This window comes from Macaca mulatta, chromosome 12 (genome assembly GCF_049350105.2).
Source record: "Macaca mulatta isolate MMU2019108-1 chromosome 12, T2T-MMU8v2.0, whole genome shotgun sequence".
NCBI classification, from domain to species: Eukaryota; Metazoa; Chordata; class Mammalia; order Primates; family Cercopithecidae; genus Macaca; species Macaca mulatta.
In genome coordinates, this window is record NC_133417.1 from 50,895,838 (window position 1) to 50,909,478 (window position 13,641).

The window sequence follows — 13,641 nt, forward strand, 5'->3', positions numbered from 1 at the left end:
AAAACATACTTTACCTTCCATTAGAATGTCTTCCTATGAGAAGGTTAAATACTTCAGGAGAGGGATAGGATTTTTCTCATGTTAACTAATCCAGACAAAAGTGAATAGAGATTTGCTTTCTTCAGCATTTATTGATATTAATTGCTTTATTGAACTAGCTGTGGGAACAGGGATTTCCCAATGCCAGCATAAAGGATCATTATTCATAAGCTAACTGATCCCACAAATTCTACACTTAGCTCAACATTTCCGTTGGAAATACTGAAAGAATCTTTTTTAAAATGTTTTATTTCAGCCTTCATACTGTATGCTAAATTACATAAGCTAAATGATAAAACATTTCCAGGAAAGGGGAATTTTAAAGTCTCACATACTAGGCTTCAAATCAAGCTCTGAAATGTAGCTTATTATTACGTTTTTCTTCCATTTATTTTTAACTCTTCCCCTTTGGCTCTGTCTTACAGGTGTCTCTAGTTACAACCATCAGTAAAAACAAAACACATGTGTAGGCTATAAATCTGTATTTGTGCTAATTCATAGGAGAAAAATATCTTCAGTTCCTCCTTCCAATTTCCTTTCTTTTTACCACTTAGAAGCTCTCTATAGTGCTCTGAGCTTACGATTACAGAAACCAAACTCTGTCTCACGTGATGGGTTAACAGGAAAGTTTCTGCATGTCATATCTCTTTGCAACTAAAGAAGTCAAGGTGAAAATCCCCAGGTTAATTTAGATTTTGAAAGGACTTAGAAAGGGAATCAATCTTTAGCAAAAGGGGAACTGCCAATTGAGCTTTTTTGTAGGAACTAGTCAAAACCCAAACAAGCTAATATCAGGTATTAGCAGTAACTTTTCACATTGGGAAGTCATCGCCTTGAATGTCAAGTTGTTAATAAGTTTCCCAGGCACCAGAAGGGAGGCTCTTATAATTTTGTTCAGCTATTCATATTACAAGGGTGTCAGAGGCAATGCTAAAGCCAAGATAGAATTGATTATTTGCTTGTAAAGTCTAATTTGAGTGTTTTGGATCAGTCTAATTGGAGCATTTAGATCAGCTGTTTTATTGTTTATTTATTTATTTTGAGATGGAGTGTCACTCTTTAGCCAGGTTGGAGTGCAATGATGTAATCTCAGCTCGCTGCAACCTCTGCCTCCCGGATTCAAGTGATTCTCCTGCCTTAGCCTCCCGAGTCGCTGGGATTACAGGCATGTGCCACCACACCCAGACAATTTTTTTTTTTTTTGGTATTTTTTAGTAGAAACGGGGTTTCACCATGTTGGCCAGGATGGTCTAGATCTCCTGACCTCGTGATCCACCCACCTCGGCCTCCCAAAGTGCTGGGATTACAGGCATGAGCCACCGCGCTGGGCCTAGATCAGCTGTTTTAAATTATATTGCCTTGAAGTATGATATGCAAATTGTCAACTGAGAGTGTTTTCTTCTTCCTTTCCTTTTATTTTGATAAAATAATAATTGAACTTCTAACACTCTTCTTTAGTCTTGAAATAACAACACCAACAGCTAGATAAAGCATCTTCGATGTTGTATACTATATCTTGACAAATTCTGCTTATTTTTGTATTTTATTTTTCAAATCATTTTTCTCGTGATAGAGGCAGACATTCTTTTGTGGGGAAAAAGTATTTTTTACAAATGTAAGAACAGTCATTCTTGTATAAGTATTTTACAAACAGCAGAATCATATCTGAATAGTCATCCAAAAATTGGAGACATGAATTTATATAGTGCTCACAGGGTGTCTTAGATTTGATTATGAAGTTATTCCATGAGTAGGTCATGCCAAGACTATCACAGAATCAATGGACTGGACTTACTAAGTCATCATCCCTTACTAGCAGTATAGAGTTCTCAAAAGCTTTATTAGGTGAAATTGTAAGTGGCTCAGACAAGAGGCTTCAATCATTTCTTTTTAGAGATGATTCCACAGCTTCAGAAATTTCATTGGCAAGAAATGATTCCTGATGCCCAGTCGGATGTGTCATTTTTCTCTTAGAACACTTGCAATCAATCCAGCCCTCCACCTCCCACTAACCACACAGTACTTACTCTTTTGTTCTTTTCTGTTTTTTTAGTTTCCACACTCTTTTCAATCAGTAAATTTTGCCCACATGATCAAATACTCACATAAGAAAAAGAATAGAAACTGAACAGGTTTGTGTGAAGAAGGATTAGAATGAGTTGAAGTAAACTGTGGAAAGAGAATATTTAGTTTGGCTTAAATCACTGCTATAATCACTTAAACATGAACAATAACCGATTTGGAATGAACTGTTTTATTTCACAGACATATCATTAGGCCACCATAATGTTCCAGGAACCTGCCCCTTTCAACCTAGGCCTATTCCCAAAGAGACTATATCTATATTAGCATTCACAATAGATATTTCCAAGATTATTTTATGCTCTAACAAAGACAGAAGGACACGGCAAGGGTATTGTCCCGAGCCTCTTCTCTTTCTGGGATCAAGGCTTTGAGAAACTTTTGCAAGTCAATAGGGAGGCTGTCCCACAGTCCATAGGGAAAGCTCCTTATGAGCAAGAAACCCCACAACGAGACATTTTTTCAGCCCATAAACAATAGGGTTATGAGTTTCATGAGTTAAACATCAGACTGGAAAATTGTTATAATGTGAGTTCTGATTCCAAATCTATAATTTACTGGCTTGTTGAGTGACAATGGGCATATAACTTCACCGACGTGCCTTTTCTAAAGTTTAGTTTTGAAATTTGTATTAGTTACACATTTGATCACAGTAAAATAGATCATTCTAAAAAATAAATACAATTCTAAAAATCCTAGTTTAAAACCAAAAGACTAAGTAGAGCCTCTGAAAACATAAAAAAACCCCACACACCATACTTATGAGTTGTAATAAGCCACTCATAACACCTTTAAACAAAAAGAGCTGGCAGAATCTTGAGCTATAAAATATTAAAATGTATTGCTCAATGTAAATATTTTAAAGTGTGGACTGCTGTAAAATCAATAAACAGATCAAGATATCCGATTTGTGTTCAGAAAAAAATCAGTGTATAAAAATCGACAACATTATTCAGTGGTTTCCAGAATGAATATACTGGAACATAAAATACTTCTAGATATCAAATATCTGTCTTTATCCAGTGCTAAAATTATTTCCCAATTGTTTAAAATGTTAAACCGAAACGTCAAATAAAAGCATTTCAGTTAAATATGAAATCTGTGACTATATAGTCTTTCTAAATTTATAAACAAAGAAAGAATTCACAAAGGAAAAAACCAATGGATTTTATAACATAAAATTGACTTTCTAAATGTCAAGGAAATATATTAAAGTTCAAAGGTAAACAAAACTGACAATTTTACAACAATATAATAGACATATAGTGTCATTCTTAATTTATAAAACTCTTGTTGGGCCCAATAAAATGACTACTATCTAATAAAAAATTGGAAAAAAGATGAATAAACAATTCACAAAATCAGAAATATGGCTATCCAATACATTCTCATTAGCAATCCAATCAATACATTTAGATAGTATAAATATATTTAAATATTTAAATCAAATAGATTTTTAATCAAAAATATATTTTTCTAGAATGGACCTCTTCTAAATGACTGATAGGTATATTAGTCTTCATAAGCTTTATAAAAAGGTAGAAATTATTGAAAATATTAATAATTTTAAAATTGTTATCCCAAAATTTTGTATCTTTTGTTGCATTAATTCTACTTCCAGAATTTATCTTAAAGACATTTTCAGACTCAGGCTAAGATTCATATATAAATATGTTTATTGCAACACTTAGAATAATAACCAGTGGAATAACAAAATGCCCATTTATTGAGTTGAATTCAGACCCATGTACAGTGCTCTATAATGGAATAGCATGAACTCAACCAAAATGATGTAAAAAAAATTGCTAAAAGGAAAAAATATGTAAAGCGCAGTTTAATTAGAAAATAACCTCATAAAATTTTACACTTACCAAAATCTGCTTTGGGCTTAAGCAGTTATATAGGTATAAAGAAAATAACACTTGAAAGAAATACATCAAAATATTAAGTGATTTTGTCAAGAATGAGATTGTGTGGTATTCTTTTTCTTTCTTATTTTTCAAATGCCTATAATTTGAATCCACTACTTTTATAATTAGAGGACAAGAACATATTTTTAATGGGTTTTAAGGAATCCTGAAACTTACAGTCACATGATATCAAAGTAAAATGAAAATTAAATAAAAACACATAAAATGCTCTTCAATGGTTGTAATTAACAAAATGTATTTTCTTGACACAAGTGAATGTTTATTTTTAACTTTATACCATCAAAATTACTGGCTAAAGCAAATATAGCTCTGTTTAGCAATAAAGTGGGAAATGTTAAAGGGCCAGGTATGTGCAATCACTAATTCTCACAGGCTTGGATTCATAGATAATTCTAATGAAAAATTTTAAAATATCTGCAAATAATACGATTGATGGATACTTCCCCAAAGCTGGAGGATAATTGGTTAAGGTTCTTTCTATTGATATATCTAAAATCTAATAATTATTTTCTTAGTCTGTAATGGCCTTCCATGAAACACTCTTTCTTTACAATCACTACCTTTCTCTCTCAGAAGGAAAAAGATGGAGAAATAAAATGTAGTTAGTCCAATCCAAAGGGACAAAGGATGAGAACAGAGTAAGAAAGCTAACACTGGCAGACATGGAGGAAAGACAATTATTTTGTTCAACCTCAGTTTATTATTTTTCAACCCAAGGAACAGAGTATAGGCTAAACCACATGTACAAAGGCAACTCATACCCAAAAGCAGCAACAACTGCTTCACTTCAGATGATTTAACTGATCTTTGCAAACGTGTTCAATCTGATTCCTGACCAAGAGAAAAAGAGACTCTTTTTCTCCTACTCCCACACAACGTGCTGCACAATCACCCAGTTCTATGACTTTATTGTTTCCTGCACAGTGACTTTTAAGGCCTGCCTACCTTATTCACAATCTCGTGATTCCACCCCCAGCCTCCTCCCCTTCCTTTGTAGATTCCAATTCCTGATCCATGGGTTCAGGGCCAGTCTTCACTCACTCTGCGAAGGGAAGATACCCCTAGGAATGTCCCTGTGGGGCTGGTGGCACATCCTCAATATAAGTAAGATGAAAGAACAGAAAAATGATACCATCACTACACCGCATGTTCTCACTCATAGGTGGGAACTGAACAATGAGATCACTTGGACTCAGGAAGGGGAATATCACACACCGGGGCCTATCATGGGGAGGGGGGAGGGGGGAGGGATTGCATTGGGAGTTATACCTGATGTAAATGACGAGTTGATGGGTGCAGCACACCAACATGGCACAAGTATACATATGTAACAAACCTGCACGTTATGCACATGTACCCTACAACTTAAAGTATAATAATAATAAATAAATTAAAAAAAAAAGTTTAAAGTGAGTCCTATAATGATTTAATTAGGTTTTTCATGGAGAACTTCTAAATAGTTTTGTATGCTCATAGCCCTGCACTCAGGCAATCCTGTGGGAGAAGTCATGTTGACTTAGTGGATATTGACCCTCCTCTCCTGTCAACTCTGTTTCTTCCCTGTGGCATTATCTAGTGCCTTTATATCATAGAGTCTATTTATCCTGTAGATAGGTAATCCTGAGAATATGTTAGCTGATGGATTTAATATTAAAAATAATAAAGTTAAAATGTTGGAAGATAAGCAGTGCTTCTGAAAAAACTCAAACTCACTCCTTGTAATTTTGCTCAACCAATCATCAAATGTTTACTTAGGACCTAATATGCTCTTCTTCCTGCCCTAGTTCCCAACAGCAAATTGTCACATCTGACTTTCCTGGCTTTGGTAAGTGTGGGTTTTCTGCCCACCTCAACACTGGAGAAGCCAGTGTACAGCTGTAGAACATCTCAATAAATGTGTGAGATGAAAGAATAAATATATATGTGTGTGTTTGTATATATGCAGGTATGTTGTGTATAAATATATGCGTGTGTGTATATATATACACACACATATGTTTAAATGAGCACAGACCACATGTAAATCATTGATTAGTTTTTCTCTCACAATTACTTTGTTGAAGATATCATTATATGGTATGTATAAATTATATTAAAATAAAAACAAGTGGTCTGAGGCCAGGTGTGCTCACGTCTGTAATCCCAATACTTTGGGAGGTCAAGGCGGGTGGATCACATAAAGTCATGAGTTCAAGAACACCCTGGCCAACATGGTGAAACCCCTGTCTCTACTAAAAATACAAAAATCAGCTGGGCCTGGTGGCATGCACCTGTAATCCCCGCCACTGGGGAGGCTGAGGCAGGAGAATGGATTGAACCCATGAGGCAGAGGATGCAGTGAGCTAAGATCATACCACTTGCACTACAGCCTGGCTGACACAGTGAGACTCCATCTACAAAACAAACAAACAAACAAAAAAACCACTAGTGGTCTGAATAATATTTCATCGATGATAGCATGTGTGCATTTGTGAAAAGTAGCCTGATCTTAATTCTTTTCGCTTCTGGCTCTAGCATCACTTTAAGAAGTACAAAAAGGTGCAGAAATATAAAAAAGTCACTGACACTGAGTGTGTTTCATGAACTAAATCTGAGTCATATTCAGGGTGACAATATTAAAGGAAATGGTGGTTTCTAATTTCTGGCCACCAATGTAAAGTGCCTGATCTGGGCTCGGACCATTGAATGCATTTCAGAGGAAATGACCACGGGGCAAGTAATAGCCCCCTGATACACATTCTGATCCTCTTTGAATGTATTGAGGGGAGAACATGCTCTGGGAATAATTCTCTCCGCATCTAATCTCTCACTTCAAGTTGGAGAAAAAGCAGTTGCTGGGAGTTGCAAATCATAGGATTTCTATTCAGGCCTGCTACTAACAAGCCACTTAACAAACATCTCAGTTCCTGTGGTTTAAGCCTTTTCTTTGGTTATAAATGTTGTTTACATCCCCTGAATCTGCCAGGGTCCCCAAATGAAACACATGGCACATGCAGAATTTGATATTTCTGAAAAGGTTTCTTTATAGACAGGCTGTCCACAAAGGTTCAAGAAACAGGACGGAGTCCATAGGATCATTGTGGTACTACCCGGGCTGGTAGTAATTAAAAACACTCATAAGAAAGAGGATCCTATGGTGTCAGCAACCTATCCTAATGACTATTTTTTTTAACTTTTCTTTAATTTCTGGGATACATATGCTGAATGTACAGGTTTGTTACATAGGTATACATGTGTCATGGTGGTTTGCTGCACCTATCAACCCATCATCTAGGTTTTAAGCCCCACATGCATTAGGTATTTGTTTTAATACTCTCCCTCCCCTTTCCTCCTAACCCCCAACCGTCCCTGGTGTGTGATGTTCCCCTCCCTGTGTCCATGTGTTCTCACTGTTCAACTCCCACTTTTGAGTGAGAATATGCAGTGTTAGGTTTTCTGTTCCTGTGTTAGTTTGCTGAGGATGATGGTTTCTAGCTTCATCCATGTCCCTACAAAGGACAAGAACTCATACTTTTTTATGGCTGCATAGTATTCCATGGTGTATATGGGCCACATTTTCTTTCCATCTATCATTGATGGGCCTAACAACTTTTGAATCCCAAGAATTTTCCACTTCAGTAAACTTTTCACATAGTAAAATGACCAATGAAAGCATTCCCGATGTCTCATATGTATTTTAGAAGTTAGCTTTCTAACCATTCAGGGTGGATGAATGGAAACTCAGAATTGGATGGCACTGCAAACATTCTGGTCAAAACGAAGACACCAGGTAACTATTTGCAATTCTTCTCTACCTGAACTATCTCACACTGGGTCCTAGAATATATTGTATAATACATTTTGTTCCTATTTGTTCTTTCAATTTATTTGATACCCTAGGCACAATACTTCAGATTAAACTTTATTGCTAATGAGTAAGTATAAGTTAATGAATAATATAAATTTTATACCTTTGAAAATTGTAGTAACAACTATTTGGTGTAAATGTAGAGGTCATTCTTATGTAGAATATCAAAATTAGAGTGCAATCATTATTGAGTTTCTTTTGCTCAAGAGGCTTAAAAGTGGGAACGGATACAAGAACATAATGAGTTATTTTCATTTTTTAAAAAAGATGGACATTTCTAATAGTAATAATTGACTAAAATTATTTTAAAATGCTTCTAATATATTTCAAACACTGCCAGACTCATTTTAACAGGAAACCTTGCAGAACAGCTGAAAATTCACTGGAGCTCACAAGCTTAATTTGCTTCCATTCTGCTGCCGATAACTACATTTCCAAAATTTCGGTGCTTAATTTTATCTGGGATTTTTTGCTTTCAGCTTCAAAAGAGCTGCAACACCAGTTTTTATGTGCAAAGCTTTTCAGAATACTTTGTTCACCAAGTCCTGATGGAAGCATAATATGTAAGGACATCGCCATGGGCTGCCTAGATAGGGGAACCGAGCAGCTAAATGATCTTTAAGATTCGGTCATCCCTAAAATTGCAGCACCCTCCTGACTATTTTTTTTCTTCTGCTTGGCCATCTGTCCAGTGTTTTCTAATTCTTTATGACAGTATAAACAGAATCTCCAAAAGGAGTGAAGATAGGAAAATCAGGACCTTGAGTGACTGACGTTCATTCTGTTGAGGTTATGTGTGATGTATATAAAACACCACTCAGTGGTGGCTTTCCCAGCTCTAAGAAAATAAGTAGGTTCCTTTATCTCAGAATCATCTAAATCGGCGCTTCTCAGACTTTTACAAGAGTACAGGTCTCCAGGAGGTCTCGTGAAACTGCAGGTTCTGATTCAGTAGATGTGAGGTCTGAGATTCTGCATTTCTGACCACCTCCCAGGTGATGCTGAAACTACCAGCCCAAGGACCAGACTTTGGGCATAATGTATTCACTCTTCTACTCCTGCCTTTAGATCCAAATTTAAAGAGATCTTGGCTTTTCAAACTTGAAGCATGTCTCTGTACATTCTTCCACCTCCTGATTTCTAAAAATAATATTGGACTGAGCTGGAAGGGGTATTTTGGACTCCCAAAATTTGGATTAAATTAAGGTCAGGAAAACACTTTAAAAATGCAGTTCAGAACGTCCTAAATTCCAGATCACTTTCCAAACCATCCCATCTGAAGTTGAAGTAGGCTCTTGTCTGGGTCTGGGACAGTCTCTAATGTTCACCTCGCTTATCTCACTTACTAAATATACCTCCTTTCTATTATCTGCCAAACTGCTGCATTCCCTCATCTCTCAGTCTCTTCCTCTAGTTATGGATATTCCACAGAGGTGCCCTTTCACATATGCGGACACAATGGGGGAATTGTACATTAAATAGGAAAAAAGTCTTTATCATTCACAGTAACAGGAAATCCCAGACCCAGGGCAATATGTATGTAATATCTGAATACACAATCAGACCCTTTGAATAGTATTACATTGTAGGAGCAACAAACACAGCAAAGAGACCACAAAAGCTGTCTTTTTCAGAGTATTCACAATGCAAATGAGCCACGATGAAGGAGAAAATCTGGTTAAAATAACCCACTGGCTGGGTATATATATCTCACCTTTTATCTTCAATTCCAGTGTTCCAATTTAATGGCTAGCACCTGTTGGAAAATAAAAATATAACGGTCAATGCTGTGGAATTAAATACACCGCCCCCCAAATTTATTAGAGGTTCCCCCCCACCATACTCACAAAAATCTGATACAGAGATTAAAATGCTTAGTGCCTAGTCTTCCTTTTAAACTGAGTCTAGAAATACAACTTGGGAAAGATTACTTCTGAAGTCTCTATATTGCTCTAAGAATTATTGAAGGTCTGCAAATGATCTCTATTTTTTGGGTTATTTGGTTATTTACTAATGAAAATAGCATTGTAGTGCTTGTAGAAAATACTACCACCACCTACTGGCATATACTGTACATAAAATTGAAAATGTTTCTAAATCATTTTGAACAGTGCCAAATAAGGGCATAGGGAAAAGCATAATTATAGTCACTTTATTATAACTTTAATTTTAAATTTAGTCAAATAATTTCATTTGCTTTTTGACAATATAACTTTAACTTTTGCCACCTGAATGTGTAAACAGAAGCAAGAGCAAAAATAAGGCATAAGATATTTAGAAAGTAATAAGGTAGAGTTATACGCTTGAAATGACAAATGCCCTTGCTTTTCACTTGTTGCTGTGTTCCTTTTTGCTTTTATTGGAAATTTTATCAAAAAAGTCATTTATATATCTTGTCATGCAAAATTACATTCAATCAACAAAAGTATTTAAAGCAGAATATAAAGATATGTACAATTCTCTACTATTTCACTAGTTACTTTGATAGAAGAAAACAGTAAGAGCAACACATGTATACCAGGTTTTTTGAAATTTGTATTTCATAGTTAACTCTCATTAGCTTGTAGGTTAGTATTAGATTATTTTCTCTTCTTCACAGTTTTCCTTGGGAAAGAATTAAATCCTCATGTTATTTCCTCGATGGTTATTTTGAATTTTATCCTCAGACAATCTAGTCTTTGGTCCTATAAATTTTGTACCTCTAAAGGAACTATCTCTTGCATAGAATCTATTTTCTTGTTCAATAGTTTAATATTTTGCATCAATGAGCTAGATTCATGAAAAGGATATGGGATCGAAGGCAAGGTTTTTCTTCCCAAAACGCCACTGTGACACCCCTATTTGTTAGAGTTTCAACATGGATAACTTGTCACTTTAATGATAATTATAATGACATCTGTGTGTGTGTAAAATATATATAAAGAAAGATAGATTTAGTAGAACCTAAGGATAATATGTGTATACATTGTAATTATAGTCAAGAAACATTTTCTGGAGGGTGAACATGTTAAATTTTAAAGAAAGAAAAAAGTCCTCTAATATTTAATCGCAGTTATATATTGAAAGTACATTCAATGCATTATTCAGTGTATTCAAAGTATATTATATGCATATTATGTTTATTTTCTTTCATGGGTGTGAAAATATTTGTAGAACATAATGGTAACTTATTCCTCATTATCTTATTTAAATTATAATCAATTATCTACTAGCTTAGTGATTGTTCAGTGCCCTTTAGAAGAAAATGTTATAGTCCCCCAAGATACTGTTTTGCATTACATTGATAATTAGGATTTATTGTGAAATATTAAACTACTGGCTTTGTTGAATTGTTTGACAGCCCAATTTCTTTCTTCTGTGCCTACTCTCACCTTTTGATATCTGACACTATTTCTCCTGCATTTATTTTATCAAGACATAGTCATTGAATCACTACAATGTGCCCAGCATCAGATTAGCACAACTGATTCAGTAGTGGATGTATAAGGCAGACGAGTTCCTCGACTTGTTGGAAATTAAAACAGATGACAGAGAAATGCAGTAAACAAGTAAAGTGCAACAAATGAAAGAACGCATTGGAATAAGTGAGGTAAGTGTAAGGGAGCAAGTAGGTAAGTATTGGAGCTGTGGCCAGGAAAGACCTCATCAGCAACATGATTATGTAGCTAAAAGAAAGATAGGAGTCCAATAATGCAAAATTTAGTTGTGTATGATTGACAGTAGTTACCTGTTTAACTCAGTCCACTAGATTAGCTATTGAAAGATATTAAAAATATTCCTTTTTTCTATTGTTTGCAACAGACTTATGATGAATCTAATATATTTTGAAAATTTATTTTAATAAGAACTGAGTGAGTATTATCACCTAAAACTGAAAGACAGTGTTGTGGGCTGAATTGTGACCCTCCACAATTCAGATGCTAAAGCTTTAATCCCCAGCACCTTAGCATGGGACTGTATTTGGAGACAGTGTCTTTAAATAGATAATTAAGGTAAAATGAGATCATATGGGTAGGCCTTAGTCCAATATAATTGGTGTCCTAATATGAAGAGATTAGGACACAGACACACACAGAGGGAAGGCCATGTGAGGACACTGGAGGCAATGGCCATCTCTACAAGGTGGAGCGAGGCATTAGAAGAAAGCAACCCTGAGGACACCCTTGATCTTGAACATCTAGCTCCCATTTGTAAGAACGTAAATTTCTGTGGTTTGAGCCACCCAGTCTGTGGCCCCATGTTACCATCTAGCAAATGAATGCAGGTAAAATTTGCAAAGCATTGATGATGCAATAAAAGTCAAAAGGGCGTAATGTCTGTGTGATAAGAATGAAGTAAAGAAATTCAAAGAGAAAAAAATAGGTGACATAGCAAACAAATTAAGAACAGTGAGTTTTGGTGGAAGAGAAAAGTGAATGAAAAATAATAGGGACACTGAATTTTACTAACCAGACTGGCATTATATGAGAGAAGATCTTGATTGTCAAGAAAAGAAAATACTTTTAAACATTATTCTGAAAGTAAGGAAACCTATTATTTCCCCCACAAATAAACCAAACACAAGTATCTAACATATAAAATAGATAAAAGCAGCGTATTGTGTAAGGAAGGGCACAGAACCTTGCTCTTCTAAATTTATCTTGGCTTTGACATAGCACCTCCAAGGAGCCTCATGGATCTGCATCATATTTTGAAAATCACTGGAATAAAGAGTTGAAGTTTATTAGTGTTCATGGTGAGTCATTATAGTAATTTGTGGTAGGTTCGTAGTATGGTCCCCAATTTCTTGTTCCCATCCTATCCTGGAAAGGGATCATACACTTTCATTCACAATTAGGTAATTTCCTATACCTTGTTAGTATGAGAAGTATAATCCAAACACAGCATTGGTAGTTCTGACCACATGATATAGTTTGGCCAATGTAACCTGAGCAGAGGTAATATGCACCACATCTGAGCAGAATCTTTAAGAGATAGCACCCAGTTCTCCCAGCTCTTCTGTCCTTTTTTCTCTTCCATAAGAATATTATGTCACAAATGGTGGCCAGTCCTTTATCATGTGTCTGACACATAACACACGAAACGACCATTACATGTGAAGTGAGCAAGTAATACATGTCAATGAAAAGTCAGATATTGGTTAAAATCCACTGTAATTTTTGAACTGTTTACTACCGCATCACAGCTGACTAATACAGTGTTTATTAGGAAAAGTAAATAAATCAAACAAGTCAAGAAAAAGGGAATATCTTTGCTCCAAACTATATTTAGTAGGTTGTAGGTTGGCCTACAATGAGAAAAATATGAAGTTGATTAATAATGAACATTTAGATATAGAAATACATTACACTTATGATAGAGTTGTCTATCACTTTCTACTCTCTCCAGCTTTTTTCAAGTAATCTTGTCTCCACTATAAAATCTGCTGAGTTGGGTCTGCTCAACCATGGCACCATTGCTTCAGAAAAGATGGACGGATTTTGAATCTGTGACTTTTAGGGGGTAGATTTAGGCTGGATAGAAACTTATGCTGTGTGACCTAGTTCAACTACATTTTTCTTTTTGGGAATATTAACTAAGATACCTAGAGAGATTTTTGTATAATGATTAGCTAAAAAGTCTTACTCACTCAATTTTACAGCAAAGCATTTTGGAGTCTTATGAATAATATTATGGCAATAGAGAGCAGATACCAGTTAAGAGAGAACAAGAAATAGAAAACCTGAAAGAAACAATGACTTA

The 13,641-nt window shown here is 35.3% G+C and overlaps 1 long non-coding RNA gene across 1 annotated transcript in view; it reads right to left on the bottom strand.

Annotated features, from left to right (window-relative positions):
* The window catches only part of LOC144333566 (uncharacterized), a 60,166-nt gene extending 50,285 nt beyond the window's left edge, over nucleotides 1–9,881 (bottom strand). The window contains exons 1-2 of the long non-coding RNA XR_013402321.1: nucleotides 9,747–9,881; nucleotides 9,614–9,655 (exon numbers count right to left, since the gene is read on the bottom strand). This is a non-coding gene — a long non-coding RNA (uncharacterized LOC144333566). The remainder of the gene's footprint in view (nucleotides 1–9,613; nucleotides 9,656–9,746) is intronic.
* Nucleotides 9,882–13,641: the final 3,760 nt, after the last annotated feature.